Source organism: Trachemys scripta, chromosome 10 (assembly GCF_013100865.1).
Source record: "Trachemys scripta elegans isolate TJP31775 chromosome 10, CAS_Tse_1.0, whole genome shotgun sequence".
Classification (NCBI taxonomy): domain Eukaryota; kingdom Metazoa; phylum Chordata; order Testudines; family Emydidae; genus Trachemys; species Trachemys scripta.
In genome coordinates this window covers 10,846,594-10,871,670 of record NC_048307.1, presented here as the reverse complement: position 1 = coordinate 10,871,670, position 25,077 = coordinate 10,846,594, and positions in this window count along the sequence as shown.

Sequence of the window (25,077 nt, the reverse complement as noted above, 5' to 3'; positions counted from 1 at the left end):
TCTAGGTGTAATTTTTTACATATGTATTTGTGAGACGTAAGAAGGGCCGTACTGGGTCAGACCAAAGGTCCATCAAGCCCAGTATCCTGTCCTTTGACAGTGGCCAATGGCAGGTGCCCCAAAGGGAATGAATAGACAGGTTATCATCAAGTGATCCATGCCCTGTCACTCAATCCAGCTTCTGGCAAACGGAGGCTAGGGACACCATCCCATCCTGGCTAATAGATTCATGGAAGATAGCCATTGGATTGACCTATCTAGCTCCCTTTTGAACCCTGTTATAGTATTGGCCTTCACAACACCCTCTGGCAAGGAGTTCCGGAGGTTGACAGTGCATTGTGTTTTAAACCTGCTACCTATTAATTTCATTTGGTGGCCCCTTGTTCTTTTATTATGAGAAGGACTAAATAACACTTCCGAATTTACTTTCTCTATACCACTTATGATTTTATAGACCTCTATCATACCCCCCCTTTAAGCACCTCTTTTCCAAGCTGAAAAGTCCCAGTCTTATTAATCTCTCCTCATACGGAAGCCGTTCTATACTTCTAATCATTTTTGTTGCCCTTTTCTGAACCTTTTCCAATGTATGTTTTTTGAGATGGAGCGATCACATCTGCATGCAGTATTCAAGATGCGGGCATACCATGGATTTCTATAGAGGCAATATGATATTTTCTGTCTTCTTATCTATCCCTTTCTTGATGATTCAACATTCTGTTTGCTTTTTTGACTGCCGCTGCACATTGAGTGGATGTTTTCAGAGAACTATCCACAATGACTCCAAGATCTTTCTTGAGGGGTAACAGCTAATTTAGACCCCATCATTGTATATGTATAGTTAGGATGAGGTTTTCCAATGTTCATTACTTTGCATTTATTAACATTAAATTCCACTGCCATTTTGTTGCCCAGTCCCCCAGTTTTGTGAGATCCTTTTATAGCTCTTCAGTCTGCCTGGGACTTAATTATCTTGAGTAGTTTTGTATCATCTGCAAATTTTGCCACCTCACTGTTTACCCCTTTTTCCAGATAGTTTCTGAATGTTAAATAGGACTGGGCCCAGATCCCTGGGGGACACCACTATTTACCTCTCTCCATTCTGAGAGCTGACCATTTATTCCTACCCTTTGTTTCCTATCTTTTAACCAGTTACCAATCCGTGATAGAACCTTCCCTCTTATCCCATGACAGCTTATTTTGCTTAAGAGCCTTTGGTGATGGACCTTGTCAAAGGCGCTCTGAAAATCTGTGCACACTATATCCACTGGATCTCCTTTGTCTGCATGCTTGTTGACCCCTCAAAAGAATTCTAATAGATTTGTGAGGCACGATTTCCCTTTACAAAAAAATGTTGACTATTTTCCAACAAATTATGTTCATCTATGTGTTTGACAATTTTGTCAGTTTGGTACTGAAGTGAGGTTTACTGGCCTGTAGTTGCCAGGGATGGAGCCCTTTTTAAAAATTGGTGTCACATTAGCTATCCTCCAGTCATTTGGTACAGAAGCTGATTTAAATGACAGTTCGTAGTTCTGCAATTTCACATTTGAGTTCCTTCACCCAAGAATTCTGAATACCATCAGGTCCTGGAGAATTACTGTTTAATTTATCAATTTGTTCCAGAACCTCCTCTAATGACACCTCAATTTGGGACAGTTCCTCAGATCTGTCACCCAAAAAGAACTGCTCAGGTTTGGGAATCTCCCTCAAATCCTCAGTGAAGACCGATGCAAAGAATTCATTTAGTTTCTCTGCAATGGCCTTATATTTGAGTGTTCCTTTAGCATCACAATTGTCCAGTGGCCCCACTGGTTGTTTAGCAGGCTTTCTGCATCTGATATATTTTTTTAAAAATTTGCTATTACTTTTGGAGTCTTTGGCTAGCTGTTCTTCAAGTTCTTTTTTGGTCTTTCTTATTATATTTTGACACTTCATTTGTCAGAGTTTATGCTCTTTTCTATTTTCCTCATTAGGATTTATCTTCCACTTTTTAAAGGATGCCTTTTTGCCTCTCACTGCTTCTTTTACTTTGTTGTTTAACCGTGGTAGCTCTTTATAGTTCTTACACTATGTTTTTTAAATTGGGGTACACATTTAAGTTGAGCCTCTATTTTGGGAATCTTTAAAAAGTTCCCACACAGCTTGCAGGGATTTTACTTTTGGTACTGTACCTTTTAATTTGTTTCACTAACTTCATTTTTGTGTAGTTCCCCTTTCTGAAATTAAATGCTGCAGTGTTGGGCCACTGCTTCAAGGAAATACACCAAGCAACATGCAAGATAGCACTGGCTGCCTCTATATCCAAAGAGCTATTTAAAAAAAAAAAAAAAAAACACCACACACGCAACTGGAAGATATCTTATCTAAGAATGGTCTTTGGTATCCAGGTATGGGGAGAGAACATCTCCCACAAGCCTCTTTCCTCAACATTGGGGACTTGGTCTGTAGAACAGTTACCATTTCCACTTTGCATTTTATTAAGAAATTGAATGCTACATACTGAGCGCAGATTTAAACAGGCTTTCCCTGCATTTCTATACAACTATTTCCCCCACACTGCTCAGACCTAGTTCAGACTTCACCTTGAGCATTTCTCAAATGCTCAATCAGAACAGGAAAAATTTTCCTCTTATCAGACTGCAGCCTCACAGTGTTAAGATTAGCTAGCTTGAAACATTGGCCTGGTCTACACTAACCCCCCAATTCGAACTAAGGTACGCAACTTCAGCTACGTGAATAACGTATCTGAAGTCAACGTACCTTAGTTCGAACTTACCACAGTCCAGACACGGCCTGCAGGCTCCCCCATCGACTCCGTGTACTCCTCGCGCCGAGCAGGATTACCGGAGTCGACGGGGAGCACTTCTGGGTTCAATTTATTGCGTCTTGTCTGGACGCGATAAATCGAACCCAGAAGTTCGATTGCCTGCCGCCGAACCAGCGCGTAAGTATAGACAAGCCCATTGTCCCTAACACTTCTGGGGTTTTTTAATTTAATTTTTTAAACTGAAGATAAAGTGTCAGTGCTTCAGGATGGGGAGACCTTATTTCAGACAGCAAGAGGAGAAGCATTACTCGCTAGTGCAGAATAAAAAGGTTCAATAAGAGAAAATGAATCCATTCTGTTTAGGATGTGGAAAACAGAATGCTCCAAGTTCACATGCCATAAAGCCCTTGAAAAGTCACGTCACTCCTGATCACTCCAGATGGATACAGCACTCGAAGTTTCCTCATGTTCAGCACCAACTGTGCAGATGATCAACAGTTCTGAAGACAAGTCAAATTCTGGCTAGAGGGAACAGCCTTAATCCTTCTATCTTTTGGTGTCCACCTAGCTTTCCACGCACCAGTTGGGAGCGACACCGTCATGCTGCATTCACACCCTGACTTGCCACACGGTCGTATTTTTGCAATAATATTATAAGTACTCTTTCACAGTTGTGCTGTAAACATAAGTCACCAGTTAAACACAAATTCATTTCAGATGTCTCGAGCAAGAGTGCAGCTAGGCATATCCTGCTTGAGAGAATGAAGTCCTTCGCCAGGAATAAGTTTGGCAAGGCAAAGCAAAGCAAAGCTGAAGTCGACGTACTTAGATCAACTTACCACGGTGTCTTCATCGCGGTGAGTCAACTGCTGCCGCTCCTCTGTCAACTCTGCCTGCACCTCTTGCGGTGCTGGAGCACAGGAGTCGACGGGAGAGGGATCAGGGGTCGATTTATCACATCTAGACTAGACGTGATAAAAATCTATCCTCACTGGATCGATCGCTGCCCGCCAATCCGGCGAGCAATGTAGACATACCCCTAGTCTCTCTTTGCTCCTTCTCCCACGTTGACACAAGAATATTGGCGGGGCAGGGCAGAAGATGGGAGCAGAAGTTGAAAGTAGTTGAGTAAGGAGGAGAAGCCCAACTTGGCAATCTTCACATTTCCCCCTCCCGCCCCTTCTCTCCCCTCCAAAAAGAAGATGGGGGTCTTAGCCATGTGAAAGGTTAAAAAGCTTAAAAGTTTAAGCACTTGCTTAGTTTTCCACATGGGGGCAGGAGAGGGAAGCCATCATCCAGTTTTGTTTTGGCGCAAGTTTGCACAGACAACCCTGATTTGGTCTCCTTGCTTATGTATCAATTACATAAAAATCATACTATACTCCCCCCCCACCCACAGGACCCCTACGTCATTCAGTTTAGTTTCTAAAACTAAATTTTTTAAACACAAAATGATGATTTTACTACAGACTGCACGAGACCTCCACCATACGTCTCCCAGATTGAAGTTCCCCATAAACAATTTTTCTTCCCAAACCGTTAGGCACTTCAATCACACATTAAAATATCTTCCAATGTGGATTGTATTCTTTGGGAGTCAGGAAGAGAATGCTGAATACAAAGATGGTAGGATGGAAGGGACAGAAAAACAAAGCTTTTAAAAGAGAGCTTTTAAAAACGTCTCACTCCAATCCATTCCCTAGTCAAGAGGCTATGACTACACTACAGAGCTTGCAGAGGGGCAAGGCTGCTAGTGTAGATGCTCTAAGCCAACAAGAGAGAGAGTGTTCTCCCATTGACTTAGCTACCACTGCTTGCAAGGGCTGGAATAATTATGTCAGCAGGAAAACCTCTCCCACCAACGTAGTGCTATCCACACCAGCACTTAGATTGGTGTAAATTAAATCACTCAGGTGGGTGGCTTATTCACACACAACTGACATAATACACACAAACGTAACCTAGTGTGTACATAGCCCTAGTGAGATATGCTATGATGGGGGAAGGGGGAAAGAGGGTAAGTGAGCAGAAAGTAGTTCCTCTGTCACAAGTAATGGGCCTGTGATAAGTCTTAGCACAGCACCACCAGGCTAGCAGTATTTGCCTGGAATATCCCACCCTGTCAGCAGGTGTTAACTTATTTGGGAAGATTTCAGTGAGTCTAACAGCCAACAGGTTACACCATCTGAATATACGAGGCGGTGGAAGCAATTCTCTAGCAAGAGGATTTAAAGCACAGCCTTGGGGTAAGATCCCCAAAAGCAATGAAACAGAGATTTGAATTGAATATTTGTATCTTCTTGGTTTAAAAAAAAAAAAAAAAAAAAAAAACACACACACACACACTCAAGGCCAGTGCGTGTTGATTGTGTTTCTAGAATAGGTTTGGAAAGGCACTTGCTCACAACAACATGCTGCACAGGACTGCAGGTGCACTGCACATTTCATTAATGTCACCCCACTAGCTCCCTGGTATGCAAAACCCGACAGAAGACAGTCGGAAATAGTTACATATGTGAAGCAGTCTCAGTCTTGATGAGCCTGCAAAAAGACTTGACAACTCAGCTATTTACAGTTGCAAGAGCAACCAATAGGCCATTTTTGTAATGAGGACTACAAAATAGGACTGGATTCTGTTCTCACATTTTACAGCAGCTTCTAGATAAGCAAACCAAGATCCAACCAACCCAAGAGAGAAAAAAAAAAAAAAAAAAAAAAAAAAAGCAAACCAAGTTTGAGAACATATTCACAACTGTCTTCTCACACACAGTTATGCAGAGATAGGTATACCTAACAACTCCAGAAACTATGTTTTAATACACTACTTCAAGCTCAAATTTGTGCATCTTTAGAGAGAGTCAACAACAGAAAAACTATATTAGCTAACACATAAGATCCTGGGGAATACAAGGCCATAAAAAGCTGTAGTCTCTGAATAGAAGATTGTATGCTGAATGTCTGTGTCACTCTGTATTTACCCTTCCTATTTCTACAGTAGAGAGGATATTTCCATGCAGATAGGATCTTTGTTTTATAAATTCATCATTTGCTCCTTCATCATAAACCTGTTTATGGCAATTATTTAGATCATGGAAGTTATGCTTTCATGAGATTCATTCCTGAATGTAACGTGGAAAAACAAACAAAGTTTGTTTTCATGTATATATTTGAGGCTATCCCAATGTAAAGGAGGAGGTGAACAACTGTATCCAAGGGCAGAATTCTCTCCCCCCTCCCCCCAAGTTTTCCCTGAAGCATTGGGGGGGGGGGGTGGAAGAGAGGGTCTTTGTTTTCATGCTTCTGCTCATACTATTGTAAAATTACTGAGCCTTCTAGAGTTGAATGGTAACCACCTGCCATTTTCCAGGGCTCTTGGAAACATTTTAGTTTCAAGTACAGCAAGATGAAATCTGCTTAGTCCAAAGATCAGGGTGTGGAAAAAGTGACAAGTCCAAAAACTATATAACCACTCCATTCCTTTATTCTCCTGTTTGTAGCTTTACTGCAGCTATGATTCAGAAAGAGCAGAAGCAAGAGAAAGAGTTTCAGATATGACAAACTCTGAAACGCATGACTAACCCAGCTTGAACTAGCAGAGTGAAGTACGTGCCTGGCATACGGAACTCTGCTTGGAAACCTATTTGCAAGAGAGAGAAGTAGGAGGCTCTCTAGGCCCTGGTCTACAGAGGAGGCGGGGGGGTGTTGTCGACCTAAAATATGTAACTTCAGTTATGCGAATAGCATAGCTGAAGTCGGCGTATCTTAGGTCAACTTACCTGGCTGAGAGGACAGCGGCGAGTCGACCGCTGCCGCTCCCCCATCGACTCCGCTTCTGCCTCTTGCGAGCTGGAGTTCCGGAGTCAACGGGGAGCGCATTCAGGGATCGATTTATCCACGTCTACACGAGACACTATAAATTGATCCCCAATAGATCGATCTCTACCCGCCGATCCGGTGGGTAATGAAGACTTGCCCTCAGTGTCTGTTGGAAATAAAGTATACCACAGCCAAGATGCTGCATAAAATAATCTTCGATCCCATTCCTCGGAAGCAGTTGAGAAAAACCTACAAAACTGTTCCTACCTACTCAAGTACTGCTTATTGACATTTATGAGGCTTTTAATACACACCTACACCACAAATTCCCCTTCCACAGTATAGCAAAAATGTTTACATTCAGTTGTTAGCTTCAGTTCTGTTTGTTGCTCAGGGAAACATCTCAGCACCACTAGTCATGTTGTGCTATAGATTTAGCCCCTACAAACCTGCAACATAGGTGGTCTGATGGTATGGTTTGCTAGGATATTTCCCAGATACATCCTGTCCAGGGAAACTGTGCTAGAATCCCAAGAGCCACCACCATTTTTAAATATGGTTTCAACTAGTTCTTGTCTCAGTAAGGACCAGGCTTTTAGAAAAGACATCGACTTCAGGAAATATAGCTTCCTACAGAGGTGTAAGGGACACAGTTGTTGAGCGCTTCAAGAGACACAGGGTAGAGGCTGAAGCAACTCATGGGAAGGGCACAAAGGGTCATGTGCCCCTCCAGCAGTCGGCCTGGAGGGGAGAGGAAGGGGCGGGCCAGAGCCAAAAGAGAAGAGGCAGGGCCAGAGCCTCTTCCAGCCACACTGCCTGGGACGCTGCCCAGTGCGGTGCAGCAGCTGACTGGGAGAGCGTCTGGCTGCAACAGCAGCAGGCTGCCGCCCACCCAGGCTCAGCTTCTGGGGACAGGTGCTGAGTGAGCCGGAGCCCCCCCTCTGACATGCTCAGAGACTGCTCCTGTCCCCAGAAGTCAAGCCTGGGCATGGTGCAACCTGCCTCTGTCCCCTCCACAGCAAGGCTCTCTCACAGCCAGCTACTGCTGTGCACAGAGCATGTGGGGATGACTCCTACTTTCTCAGGCACTGTCCCGGAAGCCAAGCCTGGATGGGAGGCAACCCACTGCCTCGGTAGCCAGGCATTCTCCCAGGCAGTGCTGTGCTGCTCCAGGCAGTATCCAGGAGTAGCTCCAGGGCCTGGCTACTAGGGAGAACAGCTGAACATGCTGGGGAAGCCAACGCAGCAGGAGGACATAGCTCCGCCCCCAAGGCAACATGGGGTGGGGAGGTCACGCGTCCTCCCCTTTAGCTGGTGCTCCCCCAGGGCACCACTCATCTTCCACAAGCACCCAAAAATTAAAAAGGAAGTCTTGCTACACACAACAAAAATAAAAGCTAAATATCTGCTTTGTTTTAATGTGCTTTAATGCACTTCGTTATGAAGTCTAAGTTTATTACACAAGCAAAAAAAACCATGATCTCTATCTCTCTCTCAAGTGAATTCCACGAAACAAGGGACCAATATCAGAGCCAGCCAACCGATAATTGTGTGTATCCCCAACATTGGAAACGCATGCAAGGCTAGTCACCTAGTTTGGGGCCATGGTTACATTACACCACGGTTGAGAAGTGATGAAAGAATAGTTGATGCACACAGACTTTTTTTTTTTTTTTTTTTTTTTAAATTAAAAGTGTTTTAGAAGAGTGCTTGATATTCAGGAGATTGGCAAACATGTCAGGAATTGTTATGCTGTTCAACAAGGGCAGGATTCTGAAGGGGAGAAATTTCAGAGAACAGTTACAAAAAAAGTTAACTAGATACACTACAATAAAGGAGATACAGAGAAGGCCAGTACGTTCCTGAAAAGGCATTTTTTATGACAGCTTGCAAAACATGGGGAAGTCACTAGAATTCCAGTTTTATTTGAGCCTGGTTAACAAAAAACACTGGTAAGGATATTGGTTATCTATTTCACCAACGGGGTATCGTCAGCAAGAAAGCTATAGTAAGCACAGAAAAAAAAAACATTTTAATTTAGAAATTGGGTTTCAAGTGCTAGTCCTAGATTATACTTGGAGGATGGCTTCTGTCACCTGTCCTGACCAGGACTAGGGCCTAGTCAATGTTGATTGAAGACCGATTCAGCGCTGTCCTCTGAATGATCTATTATTACTGCTCGGGTTGGTTTTGTAATTCTGTGCTGCACTGGGAAAGTGTCAAAAATGGGTCAACCAACAGGGGCAGGGAGAGGACAATTCCATGGGTATAACAGCAGTAGCTCAGACGCAGCAGCACTGCAAACAAGGTTTCCTTGGGGACTAAAAGATTGTCTGCTATAGAAATTCTTTACAGGTAGCTAGCTGTATTTCACTGGATGCAAGAATGTGAAGGCCAACACAGACAAGGATAAAAGAGGTGGGGAGACAAAACGTTTCCTCTTGTATGGATTTGGCAAGTAATTCTCTGGGTAAGAATTTCATATTGGCAGGAGGGAGAAAGGAAGAGAAAAATACAAGTCAAATCAGTAGCAAGTTCACCACTCTGCTTCTCCCCACATCCAACAGCTGAAGCCCCCACAGCCCCAGGAGAGAAGTCTGGCAGGCAATGCGGAGGCTAAAGCTAAGCAGGATGAATAAACTGCAGCGGAGCCAGGGGAAGTGTCCAACCTTGTTATTTACACCCCAGTAGAATGCTCACAGCGTTCTGTCCAGGCTCACGCTGCAGCTCGAGAGCTGCATTCTAAAATGCACACACGGGGAGCATCTCAGTCCATCCTGGTAGAGTATATGGCCATGCAGCGACCGTCTCTACAGCAAGGGGACTGGACACATTTTAGATTAATGTTGAGGATAAGCCCAAGACTGTGAAAGAGCTTAATATGCTTTTCCTAAGAGCCTATGTTTGAAGTATATTTTTCCTTTAATCTGCAGAAGGACAAGATAGAAAAGCTCAAACCAGCAGTTAAGAGTTTCAGTGGCAAGCCTGTTAAAATACTATGCCTGCAGTGATCAGCCATCACTTTTGACATTCCAATCTCTCTCTCACGCCCACCATGAATTCTATCCACAGTGGTCTTATCTGGATGCAAGGTGATCACTTTAACTCGAAAATTGTGGTGTTCAGGCTGTTCACTACAGTTAGTAGGATTGATTCCATCTGGTCAAGTTATTAGATTCACCACATGGGCACTAAAATCCCTTAGACCTAGATCAGTCCAGGAGTGCTCCACAGAGAATTTTCAGTTTTAGACACTGAAAAACAAAATGTAACCTTCCATAGCCGTGTATTACACAGACTTCTGAATTAGTGGTAGTCCAAGAGACTGTAGAAGCAGGCAGCCTTATTACATTAATAAATAATAGACTAGTCAGAAGGAACCACACAATTTGCAACACTAAAGGGAAACAAATCTTTGGCCAAGGTCCTGCAGCTTTTTTTATTATATTAACATTAATATTTTATATAAATAAAATAAAAAAAGACACCCTTATCCAAGTTGATACTCCACTAAATCACGAACAAAACCAAAAAAGTTCGTTATCTGTGCTCTCCTTGCTTTCCATTCCACCTGGGCAAAGACTAAGGCCTGGTCCCCACTAAGCCCCCACTTCGGACTAAGGTACGCAAATTTCGAAGTACCTTAGTCCGAACTTACCGCGGGTCCGGACGCGGCAGGAAGGCTCCCCCGTCGATGCCACGTACTCCTCTCAGCGAGCTGGAGTACCGGCGTCAACGGCGAGCACTTCCGGGATTGATTTATCGCGTCTTAACCTGGGATCGATTTATCGCGTCTGAACATCGATTGCCTGCCGCCGGACCCTCCGGTAAGTGAAGACATACCCTAAATAACCAAGTTGACGAGTGTAATAGAACCACACACACAGTTTCATTTTCAGGGGAATGTCAACATTTTAACAACTGATTTTTGTGAAGACATTTCCATCCATAATGAGTTATTGTGTCTCCCCACCACCCATTCCGAGATTACCACCAGACTTCAAAATAGATTTCCTACACTTGAGGCATGAATAGGCCTATTTATCAGATTTGTCTAAATAGAACAGTGACCAGATATCTACTTAAGAGTGCATAGGGATATCACTTTGGTATTGTCCACACTACTCTAATCAAGGGAGCATTAGTATAGACAGGCTGCCAGTGCTAGTTTAGAGGGCAGTTAGAACAGTCCCATTGTTCTTCATTTGCTTCCTCTATAGGGAAAGGAATCAAGTAGCTACCATCTGTACTGTAGCTGGATGAGAAGTTAAAAAAAAAAAAAAAATCCAGCCAGCCACTCTTCCACCTCAGAGTAAACACTCACTTCTAAAGTCAATGACGACAACACCTTTTCTACACTAAATTGTTACTCCCATTGTTGGGAACCTTCTTATAGAGGACGATTAAAGTTATTGCTATAACTGTCAGCACCAAACCTGGCAAATGATTTTTACTCAAAGAAGGAAAAGAATGTTACAAAGGCCCTACTTGCTTTTATATTTAAGGACTAGCTGATTGCACATCCCATGAAAGACATGTTTGAAGGCACTCCACCCTTTCCTCTTTCTGCTACTATTCAGTGTCAGGAGGCAAGATGTTGCCAGAGGTCAGTCACCAACCACTCCCAGTCTCTTCCTTAGTTTCTATACACACAGTGACAATTTACTTTGAATGCAGATCATCTGAAAGCTAAATCAAATCTGATTAAAAGCCTATTACATGCACATCCCCTGGATAAGGCCTTCAATGGTTTACTAAACAGAGAGCATTCCTAGGCATTGGCACACATGCTGTGCTGTTTAATTTGAAACACCACACACACAAATATTTATATGCATGCTCTTTGAAGGAGCAAAGAACCAAAGGATTTCCCCAATGGTCTTCAAGTTATCATTGTAGCTCTTGCCCTTAATAATCAGGGTGCTGAAAGGACACTACAAGAGGAGGGTCCAGGGAAAATAAACAAAACAGATGCCAACAGCAGATATGTTCCCCATCACACTGCGGTCTGACATGCCCTAGACACAGTCACTCAGACCACTGACAGGTCAGATCAAAGCTGGCAGGGGAATGCCAACACCTTTTACTCAGCTGAATACAAATGCTTTCTGAAGCTGTTACAAAACACATACCAGCGGCCTTTGAATACAGAAGCAGCTAGATACTGTGTAACAAGCTCTTGATAAATGCTGACTTTGCTACTTTCATTCATTCGATACCCTTCCCCCACCCAACTTTAACAATTTCAGTTCAGCTTGAGGCTTCCAGCGAACAGGCAGAAATTGAAAACAGATTTATCCTAAAGCACAGCTTGAGTTTCATGAATTCTATTACTCTCAACTTTCTCAGCATTTCTTGGAGGGAGTACAAGGGGGAGGGAAGAGCAGGCGGCCAGTCAGATCCCACCCTTCCTCTGATTGAGCCTGCCTGCAAAAGCAATATACACCAAAATCCTCTTGCCATAGTCTTCCCATCCACCCACAAGAATGTCAGACTGTCTTAAAAGATGAAGGATTCTGAAAGGAGGGGGGGGGGGCGGCATGAGGAAGGGGGGAGAAAGAATTTGCTAGTTCCTTATGAACTGCAAGCTAGTTGAATGCAAACAGAGGACAGGCCAGCAGTTCCAATCTGCATTACTTCTGCAGACCTCAGTCAGTGAAAGCACGTGGTTCAAACATCAGCACTTCACTATTAGCTCAGTCCAGATGCAAATACCCATTAATATCGACATCAGCAAGCCACTTTTGTTTTACCAGCACACTCAATCTTCTAGGAGACCGTACCAGAATTCCATGTATACAAGGTAGTGCCTACATACGAACCTACCAAGGAACTAGGGATGAGGAGATGACTAAAGCACACATATCCAAACAAGAGGAAGACAGTAGGAAAAGTTATTAAAGGGAGGGAAGGAAGAGCTTGGAGCAAGAGTGGTGTACACGTGGTGAAGTGTTGCTTTATACTTTCAACCAGATGGTATATTTAAGTCATAACCCCATGCCGCATTATTAGATGTACTTTTACTTTGTAGATTACTAAAACCATGAATCTTCAAGGGGCAGACAACAGGGAATTAGCTAATTTGTTTAGACAAAAGATTAATTATAACCCAAGTCAGTTTGGGATCGTTCATGAATTTACAAGTGCAACTATTTGCTCACAGTTTTGGCATAACCACTTTTACTTTTGGCGCTTCTTGCTCTCACACACTCTGTCTGAACAAGCAACACACTGTACACGTAGGCCAATAAGTGTTCAGGTGAACTGCTCCCATGAGGAAGCGCTCTATTAGTCAAGAGAAGTTGAATTGTTTCAATCTGAAGTTGAATTTTGTAATGAAGTTTTAACTCCAACTTCGAATGGAAGACTTGCTTGTTAAAGGTCTATGCAGCATGCACGAACAGCAACATTTTGGAGGCCAAAAGGAGTGGTCCCTGCACACAGTAGGGACAAACATCAATATTAGTCTATCCCATAGAAAGACTTATACGCTACCTGAATGAAACTTCTCATCTTCTAGACGTGTGGTATGGAAGTGTTGTGAAGCTAAATTAGATGTGCACTCCTAGGCATGATTTGGTCATCCAGGAAAAAGTATTATTCCTCATCCCTAGTCTCCATGCCTCACTAAAGGACCCTCTCCAACATAAACTTGAGGAATATCCCCTATTATGCAGATTGCCCAAGCTGGTGCAACACTTGTATTTGGGATCACATCAATAACTGCTACTCAGATTATTCAACTGGAGTTGACAGTTGTCTGATTTGAATGAGATGTTGATTAATGTGAACCTATAAATAATCATTGCAATATTAAGTATTGGACATCCCAACTGTATTCATTGTTCAGTTTATTGATGGGACACTTGTCTTATTAAAAGAACCCTTAAAGCCTCTTCATTGTTTTGAAAACATGAAAATCAGGTTTCTTTAAAAAGGAGATCAAGCTAGCAGCTGACTTCTTATAGCTGATGAATACAGATAACGTGCCATTTGCATCAGTGTCAGCACCACTCAAACATCCCACACCATAATCACAAAAGAGACCGTATAATGCATTCATGGTATCCAACTGGTTTCATAACACTGTATCCCAATGCTTAAATAAAAGTAGAAATTGGTGCAAGAACCTTAATTGGGCTTCTTAGAGTTCAGTATTTAAAACATGAAAGTTAACCACCTATAAGTTTTTGGCAGCAAAAGTATCCTTGCAGCATTAAGCATGTTAGCAGAGGTTTTCTTGTGGGGGAGGGCAGTTAGGTCACCAGACCCTGAAGCCTGTGGGTTCTAGCAGACAAAACAGGGAGACACAGCCTGTGAAAAAGGAGAACAGATTCATGGTCTTCTTCTGGATTCAGCAACTGGTCAGGATCTCTGGTCCAGGAAGGGTCCCAATTCTTCAGCTAGGGTTGAAAACAGCTGGGCATACTGAAGTCCCATAAGACTTGATCTGAGCTGAACTGGTAACTGCAAGGAATCCCCTTAAATTAGTTGGTTGCAGGACTGCTCCTGCTAGAATGTACATGAGGGTGAACTCTGGTAAGCTTATTAGCAGGCATGTCGCTTATTTTATTGTTAAAGATTTTCTCTGTAATGCTTTTTACCTTAAAAATGAAGTAGTCTTGCACAAGAAGCATGTGGGGTATCTTTCAATGGTAGGAATTACACCTGTTAACCATTTCTGAAGAGAAAACAGGAAGTGTCCTTGGGCAACTTGTGTGTGCTGTGATTGATAGTGAAGGCAAGGAACTGTGAAGCCTGGAAACATTCCAGTCAGAAGGGAGAGGTGCACAGGTCTACTTCCAGAAAGGCAACAGCTGGGAAGCTGGAAGCCTGAGAGCGGGTGTCTTTGTTGGGACACTGAAGGGGAACTACAGCTGCAGTTGCCCTGAACAGTGAGAGTCCCCATCTATCACAGCACTGAAGTGACTTCTCTTCTGGTCCCATGTGGAGCACCAGTACCTTGTGCACTCTGGAATGTGCAAACTGAAGACAGGAAGTCACCGCCCCCAAGATCTTGTGCAGAAATAGTAATAAGATTTGTCTAATAAGAGGACATCAAGTCAGATTTCACTCAGTCTTTAAGGGGAAGCCAATTTTTATTCAAAATGATTTTTGCTCATGTGTCAAACTCAGAGCTAAACGAACTGCTGGATATTAAAAACCTCTCCCCATCTCTTCAGTTAAGGAGAGCCTCTAGTCCTCATATGGGTCTTCTATAAGGAGAGCTTCAGAAAGATGAGGAAGGCAAGACAAAATTCCGCATTCCTGATATTTCCAGAGTAATTATAATTCACCCCAAGTTCAGATGTTTGGATATCCAAAGAGCCAAAACGTGCACAAACCCAGGCATACTGGGCCATGCTCCTCCCCATTTCAAATCCCCTTTACTAGAAAACTGACCCAAGCTGCAGGACTGGAGATTGCAACTTCCACTTAATATTGGAAGACCCAACAGGAAAACAAGAAGGGGAGCAGGGGACCTAGCAGCTATCAAGAGCTCATTCTTATGCCCTTTGTAGAAATGTCTGAGGACTAATAACTGACTGAATCTCAATCGGAGGAGCACCAATACGTTTCTCTCCCAACATTACCACTCCCCTGGCCTTCAGGTCTATCTTCCTTCCCCACTAGCCATAGCCATTTGTAATTTCTGATGCACCCCAAGACTGGAATGACATACAGCACACTACTGCGAGCTCCACCACAACACAGGCCTGCAGAGATAACAGGTGGCACAAGACAGCAATTCAGGACTTTACCTTTTGCACACAGGTAATGAAAAGGAAGCTACTACCTCAAAAGACCAGGCAGATACTAGACTTAAACCTCTGTTTACAATGTTCAAAAGGAAATCTATGCCCCCAAGCATTGGTAAGAAGGGACAAGGAAGCAAGGAACTAATCCTCATGCACAGCTCCTTAACACACATTTCAAAGCTGTGGATTAATTAGGGCAAAGCCACCTAGATTCCCACCCTTAATCTCCAGTGTCATGTCTAATGGGATATATTCTTCTGGGTGAGAATTTCTCACTCATTCAGAATGCAAAAGAAAGTCTATTAAAAAAATCCCACATGAGCTTCTGCTTGAAACTGTACCGATTTATTGGCTCAAAATTAACATTTAAACAAGGGCTTTGAATAAGACACAAGGCGAGAAAATGCCTATCCAAAGAAAGGCAAAGCAGCAAAAGACGAAGAGCAGAATCAGTTCTGCTTGCCATTCATTCATCCTCTAACACCAGAAGTCAGTTTCTGAAGCTAGATTCAAGAATCCTCTGGCAACTTAAAATTGTGTTTATGAGCTGCACCTAATAGAATACTCTCCAAGTCTTCAGTTTTTGCCCTGGGAAAGAGGGATAGAAATACGGCCACCTCTAAACACTAGAATATTTATATCCATCCATACTCAGATCTGAAAATGGTCATAATTTATAGCAACAAACAACACTGCCCCCCAGACCCTCCCCAACCTCAACAAAAATAATCTCGCATACAGCAAAAGGCATGATTCCTTCTAGATATACAAAGTCAAGTGATCAGTGCACCATGTTCAATTCACCAGGCCAAGCAAAAGACGACCATTTCGGGAACTCCCAGCATTTTGAAGCACACAAATAATTAAGACCAACAAGAACACCCTCTTCCAACACTTGACAGCTGTCTGCTTAAGGACTATACCTACACTATAGGCATAACTACCTACCTAAACTCCAAAAGGGAAACAGAACTGGTAAGACAAATGCAAGCAGCTCACTGCAGAAACACGACCAGAGGATTTATAAATAAAGCATCAGTTTTTGTTTTGTTTTTTTAAATTCTTAAATTTGACCTAAACCAGATAGATACAAGGCTGTAAAGCCTGACCATACTCTGCAAGAGTCTCTCAAGCAGGAAAAAAGGGTTTCAATTTACATCAGCTGATTAGACTTCTAATGCTTTTAACTTAAGTTTTTATTCCAGCTCAGACCCAGCAGGACACTTTCTAACAGACATCTGCTCTGTAAAGATTTCCTAAAACCAGAGCTCAACAGCACTGGCAAGACAATGTGCATTCTCCAGAATGAAGTTAACATTAATCCCACATTCTGCCTTGATGAGATGGGCAAGAGTTAGACCTTCCTCTAGCCAAGTAGCCATTTGCATGCACCATGATCTGCTAAAATGATGCATTCTCAGCAACTGTTGTTCTGATAAGCTTACCCCTAATCAGAAGTTTGTTGTTTCCAGTAACAGACAGTTCTCAGGGGACTAGCTGAAAATGCAGTAGTGCAGCCTGGATCAGTGAGCAAGGGACCCTTCAGACAGAAAGCTGGCAAGAGTTCACTGTCTCCTGACTATATACCAGATGTTGGCTGTGCATTTAGCTCTGTGGCAACATAAACCCCAACTTGCATGGTTTGCTAGAGAGACTTTTTAAATCAAGTGTTTGCATTTTGGAGTACGTTATGTTGCTACACCATGCTGCCACCTCCACACCCCTGTATGAGCAAAGAATGACAAAATCAGACAGCAATATCCATCTGCTGACAGAGGCATAACAGCTACTCAATTTTAGGCCATGGGAAACTGGGGGAGGAACCACCATTTTGAGACCCTTAAATGCAACTTTAGCTTCATTTGAAAGCAACAATGGACTCCCACAACCCAGCCTCTCCTGACATTATAGAAAATAATTAATGCAACCTCAGGCTAATAGAGCTGACCTGGAAAACAGGCCATTATCCGTGAAAGAAACTTCAAAACTAACCCATTACCCTCTGACTTTGAGCCAACTGGTAACTGAACAAGAACACATCATCCAACTCCACGTGTTTTGAATTTACAGAAATGCTCTTGGGTTTCAGGATTGGAGTGAGACGCCAGTACAGTAGAGGAGTTCTACAACAATGTCTCTAATCCAAGTTCTTTGGCAGCTTAGTCTGCACTGAGTTTCTCCATCCAAGAAATACTCAAAAAAAAGAAATTGTTACGTGTAGGGCGAGAACCTTGTAGAGCCAGAAAGTACCAGATGGAATCTGTCTTGCTGAACTCCCCTCCTCCCCCACCCCCTTCAAATCTACACAAAAACGATGCACTAAACTGAAGTCTGCAAACCAAAGTGAAGCATCAGTAGAATTTAACATAGCACCAAGCTCCAGAATCCTGGTACAACAAGCTGACCATTAGCCTGACTAGCACAGTTGCCAGACAGTACTACAACTGAAGAGCTCTGGTAGAGGTGGAGGTGTACCCAAGGGAACAGCTGGGTGACATCACAGTAGGGATTGCCCCCAAAGGTTGAGAATTAGTCTAGCGTAGACCCAGTACCACCATCACTTCAACTCCACCAGTGGTGGAAAGAATGGCATAAACCAGTTACCAATGGTTTAATCACCATGTCATCTAACCTTGTTCAGAGCAGGTGTAGGTGACATGACTATTCAAATGCCAAAGGCTGCCTGTACTCTGTCTATTCTAGGCCTCCCCACAATTGCGGTCTATTCTAGCCCCTTTCCAGGAAGGGACACAGGTGGTAATAATGGTGGAATTTAAGGGGGGAAAAAAAAAAAAAAAAAAAAAAAAACAGTTTAGACAAAGCCTATGATGCTGTAGTTAGATGACTTTAGAACTAAGTGCTCTAGAGGTGCAAGATAATCTAGTCACAAGTGAAATAGACTCCAGTGGACTTTGCCATTTTGCAGTGATTCAGAGATGTTTTATCAGCTTTCTGCAAGAGCTTAAATTGAGGTAATGACTAAGGCACAAAAGTAAAGCTGTGGGTAAGCTTTCATAGCCCTTATTTGTTCATAAATAGGCTTAGCAGAATTCTTTAATTGACAAATACCTATATTTTTTAAGCATTTATCAACTTAAACGTTCAAAGTTTTGGAAATTAGAGAGCAGTAAGACATTTAACACTAGTAGATATTGAGATTCAAAAAGTTAAAGCTTTATAACTGTTAAAATATACAAATTGTCAACATCTCATGTCAAAAATATAGAAAGTAAATATCCTTAAATCAAATTCTAATTAGCTCTCAAGCAGCATTTTTCTTATTTTGCCTACTTATAAATTTCAATCAATGGAAATATGTCAGTTTGTGTGTGCGCGCGTGGTGAAATCCATGTTTGCCAACATTACCAATCAAAATCTAATCCTTCCAAGTCTATTTATAAAACACCACACATCCGAGTGCTTACAAGAGTTAAGAACAGTTATAGTAAAAATACATTAACAGCCACTATTGAAACTTCCCTTTTGATGGTATTAGTACCAAGCAGCAGTCACTCCTAGGACATCCCATTAGCAACAGTTCTGCTGTGTTAAAAAGCCTCTTAGGACTTCAGCTCATCCTTCCAGCAGGCAAGACATTCCTGAAAGAGGCTTCTGGCTAGCTCTATTCTCAGCACCATAAATTGGGTGGCACACCACTCAGGTCACCTGGGCTAATAAATGAAGAGCTTTTACATCCTACATTGCTTTAGTCAGGGACAATAGCACAAGCTGCAGAGAAACTTTACTGATCTGGTGGACTGGATCCAAGGGTAATTTGACAGCATTGGTATGACCATCTCCTGGAAATTCATTAAGACAGTAAAAAGCATAGGAACGGGAGATAGTACTGTGCTGTCAAAAGCAACATAGGCTCGGTTCCATTTCCCACCTTATGACTCACTGCAAAATAAGCTTTAAAGGAACACTACAGTATGACTCAGGAGGAGGATACAGCTGAAACAACTGCTTAGAACTCAAGATATAAAACGGTTATACCTCACTGATCCAGGGGACGGTGGGGCTCGGGCTTCAGGCTTAAGCCCTGGGGTGGTGGGTGACAGGCTCTGGCCATGCAGCAGCAGCAGACTGCTCCATCCCACAGCCGCAGGGCTCCAGGATCACCCCCCTCTCCCCACACACACACCCCTGGCCCTTGCTACAGCCTCCAGTCCCCATCTGTGCACCAGGGCCACACGCTCTCACTCTGGGCTCACCTCCCCCATCTCCCCTCTCATCTATCCCCCTACCCACCTCCCCATACAGAGCTTAATTTGTCCCCCAGCTTGAGTAAGTCTGCTGGGAAAAGTGATATTAACTATTATACAAAAATCTCACTTTTCACAGCAGACTTACTAGCTAGCAAGTTTTTTTGTTTGTTTTTCTAAATAAAAATACACACCCCACCAAAACATTCAAAGCACCTTGTGTTTCTATTCTGTTTAGGTCCAGTAATTAATAGACAACTGTACTTTTTTTTTTTTTTTTTTAAATAGAGTCTGCAAAAAACCCTACATCAATTAAATAAATATGCACGTGTCCAAATCATTGTGTTTTTCCTAAAGTTAAAGTATTTTAGGAAAAATTGTCAGAGCAGCCACCAGCAAGAGTTGGTGGCCGCACTATGGGGCCACCCAAAAATTTGTTGTGAGAACCACTGCTCTAGAGTGATTTCAGTAGATGCAACCCTCAAAGCAACACATGGAAACCAGAAACATGAAAGCAGAGTCCCTCCCCAGAAACAGAAAAACCTCTTCCCTAATCTAGTTAGCAGTTGCATAACTACTGTCTCCTTTCCTTGTCTCCCCTAGTTACATATCCAACTCTTTATATGGAGGGATGCACAATTTGCTGCAACTGATGCGAAGCATTTAAAGGGCCACTATGTACTTTTACGTAGTGACACCAGCAGAGAAAATAAGAACCAACCAACCTAACCCACCCTGGAAGGCTCATTCTCCTCTTCCACACAGCCTGTTCTAACCTGTCAGTTGAACATATAGTGAACAAAGGTGGGAGGGCATGAAAAGCCACAACCACAGATTGTTTAGAGTCCTTCAACAGCCAGAGGGCACACACACCCACCCCCCCCATCTGAGTCAGACAGACTATGGCACACTGTTGCCATAAGGATCCCTCATGTTCAACACAATGGTCACAGCTATCTCCAGGCAAACAAGCATAGAGTAGTCCCGCCCCCCAGAGACAGGACAGCACCGTCTCACTACATGCAGAACAGAGCCACCAATTACAAGCTCCACATGTGCATACACAAGGGTCCCAATAGACACAGGAAGGATTCAGACTTCAAAGACAAGCAGAATGGATTCAACTTAAATCCACACAAGCATTACACAGGTTTCAGCAGACATCAAATAGACACCATTTAGCACAATGGAAGCTTACTCATTACACTAATCATAGCAGATGGAAAGACCTATTTGATCTTTCCAATCCACCTGTGGAGGGGGGGGGGGGCGAGAAAAGCAGCCATACTACACTTACAAAACACAGGCTACATCGATACGAAGATACTATGTTTGATATGCCACCATTCTGTGCTATGTTACAGTGGCCATTAAAGCCCATGCATTTCCTGTATTCCTATTTGGATGAAACAGGGATACAAGAGAACAGCTTTCAAGACCACCATCTTTATTAGTCTATTTTAAGGGAAACTGCAAATATCCTCCTTTTCTTCAATTAAGAAAGTTCTTTCCCCCCACCCCCAGGACTGTGGAAGGAACTGTTTCCTTAAGAAAATATTTCCATTCCAATTCTGATTTACTCAGAAGTCCTGTTGGTAAGTGTGCAGATATCAGCTCATGACAAAGGTCTAACTATCTAATGGCTTGACAATTCTCAGGAGACTGATAAAAGCATATTCTCCTGTCCCTTCTTACTGAAGATAGGAGAGCAAAAGGATAGAGTGCACCTATGAAGTCTCCAGCATTACTGTCAGTTCCAGTTAGCTCAGTAGAGTGCAATCAAGGACGTTGATAGAACTACAAGCTGCCACACTGCATGCTTACATTAAATATAGGTAGTTTTTCCTAGGTACTGAAAACCAGGGGGGCAGGGGAAAATTCACCATCACCATATTCTCAGAGGGGAAAAAAAAATTGCAAATTCCAAGAACCAGTTTAAACGGAAGTGATTATATTTTAAGTACTTAAAGTGCATGAAGTATGGAGCATGTTAAGTTACTTGTGTTGTATTTAGCGGGGGGGGGAGCGGAAGAGGAGATAATATGTGGAGATATCCTATCCTTTTGCTCTATTTACAGTTCACACTGACCTCTCTCAGAGCTGGAAAGGACCCCAAAAGGTCATCGAGTCCAGCCCCCTGCCTTCACTAGCAGGACCAAGTACTGATTTTGCCCCAGATCCCTAAGTGGCCCCTCAAGGATTGAACTCACAACCCTGGGTTTAGCAGGCCAATGTTCAAACCACTGAGCTATCCCTACCCTTCATACTCAAAATACTGACAAAACAAGCATTCAAAGCAGGATGCCTTCAGAACAATTTAGTGTGGAAGGGAGTGATTGCAATGTTACTTTGACGACCAGGTTAAATTTTCTAGTTTTACTGTATTATATTATGCTTTGCACACATGCATGCAAATCCTTGACATGTCTTCCCATTTACAGAATCAGAGCATCTTTGTTACAGAGTCAGCAACAGGATGGAACACTACTACTCTCTTTACATTTGTTCATGGAGCTGCAGAGGTTATGTGCTATACATAAACAGCACTGAAGTAGGCAGGGTTGACATTGTAAACACACACAACTTACACCCTTGATTTCTGGTTTGACAAGAGTTAAAATAGCCATATAGCAATGACAAAAACTAGTCCTTAACTAGCACACACTCTTTTTGCAACCGTATGAGGCAGGAACAACAGGAGGTTTACCAACCCCAAGAGACTTCGCTATAACACTTGAAGTCTCAACAGAACTACTGTGAGAGAGTATTTTATAATACATGCAGAGAGCATACAGTACTTGGAAATAGTGCTTCTATTTTAAACTACTAAAAACAACACAAGCATATCAGATATATATTCAGTGACTGACTAGTGTGTTTTTTTCATAACAATCCAAGAACAGTTTCCCCAACCTACACTTTTCTCCTCTTCAATACTTCACACTCCTTGTTTCACTACAGGAGGCAACTACCTCAGTCCAAAAAAGTGAGCTAAAACCATTGGACATATGTAGAGTTTTGTTGTGGAATGTTTTTAAAAAAAACAAAAACATCTTGATTTCTCCCCCAACCAAGGAAATTCAGATGAGTGAAGAAGAGAAAGACCAAGGTTGAAGATCAGAAGACAATTCTGCTCTCAGATTCAGAGACATTTTTGTTGCCACCTACCCACTTTCTTAAAAAAAGGGACCCAGGAATAGTCTTTGCTGTAGTCAACCCTGCAATCTGAAGTTACTTAAAAACAAAAATATTGCTAGCTAAAATATTCCTATAGCATCTCTCTTTACAGTAGGTAAGCACTGCTTAGATGCCTTCCCATTTCTGCATTATGGTATTGTGGTGCCCTACAGAACTAAGTATATTCAGTGAAGCAAAATGGTGTTTTCAAAGCCAAAGAGCGTGGCACAATGAGGTAGTTGAATCACTGCAGCTCCAGTCTAAGATGGCAGCAGAGAACACAGATGTTAAAATACACAGATCCACTCCACCATCATTCTAATTAGACAGCAAGTCACCCAAGTACAGGTTAAGCAACGCAAAGGACACAAGTATCCTGCCAGTGTCTCCTCACACACTTGGTCCTATGTAGCACCTAAGCTATCTGTTGTCTACCAAGCATTTTAGATGGCTTCAGAAAGAGACACTGAACATTTCACTGAGTCCCAACAAAGGCAGGGTGCTGAGCAATCAGAACCACCGCTCCAATCCTATGTAGGATGGGATATTTTGTACAAAGTGGCACCACATCTGTTCGGCAAGCCAAGTACCTATCATTCAGCCACAGGCTAGAAGGCAGCGCTTGTGCCTCACCTGGGCAGCTCAGCCTACGGCAGCGTTACCCTTCCAGCCCGAGGAGCCATCTCCCCATCCCCCTTTGGCAGCTGGGCCCCAGGGGCTGGTGTTTTACCCTCCCCCAGAGGAAGGAGAGCTTCAGCTGCTCTCCAAGCAACTCAGGGTCTGTGCTCATTGTTCCAGGGGCTAATCATTTCCTGCCTCTCTCCTGTGCGTGGGGGGGCGGCAGGGGGAGAGAGAAGAGATGTATTATAGACTATGCCCCAGATCCCTAAATGGCCCCCTCAAGGATTGAACTCACAACCCTGGGTTTAGCAGGCCAATGCTCAAACCACTGAGCTATCCCTCCCAGTGGTTTGAGCATTGGCATTATAGACTACAGGCAGAGAAGGCAACCTGCCCCATGGCTGATCTACCCGCCCCCGGCGGATCTATCCTGCGGGGGGTCCCACCGGGGTACCCTCACCTACCCCAGGGGTGATCTACCCCCCGGGGGGGCAAGATACCCGCCCCCACCTACCCCTGGGCGGATCTATCCTGCGGGGGGTCCCACCGGGGTACCCTCACCTACCCCAGGGGTGATCTACCCCCCGGGGGGGGCAAGATACCCGCCCCCACCTGCCCCCGCGTGGATCTACCCCATGGAGTGGGGGGAGGGGCAGCACACGCCAAGCCGGGGGTGTCTGAGGAGAAATTGACGAGATCCTCCCCCCACCGCCGGCCCCTCACCTGCTGGTACTCGGCATCCTCCGGGCGGAAGTCGGCGCTGGCGGCCTCCCAGCGCAGGCTGAAGTGCGGCAGGCGGTGCAGGAGACTCACCCACCAGGGCGGCGAGTAGCTGACCCCCGCCATGCCCGGCCCTGCCGGCCGGCCGACCGCTCCCTCCGAGATCCGAGCCGCGGCCCCCGCCTCACCCGCAGCCGCCTGTCGCTGCCATGGGGGGGAAGGAAGCGCCGCCGGCTCCGCTCTCTCGCGCTGGCTCCCCCGAATCAGGCGGCCGAGCCCCCGCGGCTCCCGGGCGGCGCCCTCCCCCGCATGGCGGTGCCGGCTCCGGCTCGGCCCAGGTGAGCGGCTGCCTCCCGTGCGGGCTCCGCGCTGCCAGCCCGGCCGCTCGCTCTTTGTTCGCGGAGACTCCCCCGCCTCCCCGGCTGGCCCCGCCCTCCCGCTTCCCATTGGTGCCGCCCGCCGCCGGCCACGCCCCCGGGCGCCCTCCGTGTGACGAGTGTGCGGGGTCTCAGCCCGGGGGCGGGGGCTCGGCCCAGGCTTGTGTCAGCGACAGGGCATTGCCCCATCACCACATCAGGTCACTGCCCCATCACGCCATTCCACTGCACTGCCCCACACCGCTGCACCATCATGCCACTCCACTGCACCATCGCCACCCTGCCAGTGCACGATCACGCCACACCACTGCACCACCACCACATGCCACCATGCCACTCCACCATCATGTGGCACCATCACGCCACTGCACTGCCCCACACCGCTGCACCATCATGCCACTACACTACACTATCGCCACCCTGCCAGCACACCATCACGCCACATCATTGCACTACCCGTGCACCATCCCATCACACCATACTGCTGCACAATCATGCCACTCCGCTGCACCATCGCTACATGTCACCACGCCACTGCACCATCATGCCACTGCACTGCCACTACACACCATCCTGACACTGCATCACTATGCCGCTGCACCGCCACATTGCTGCACCATCACATCACGTCA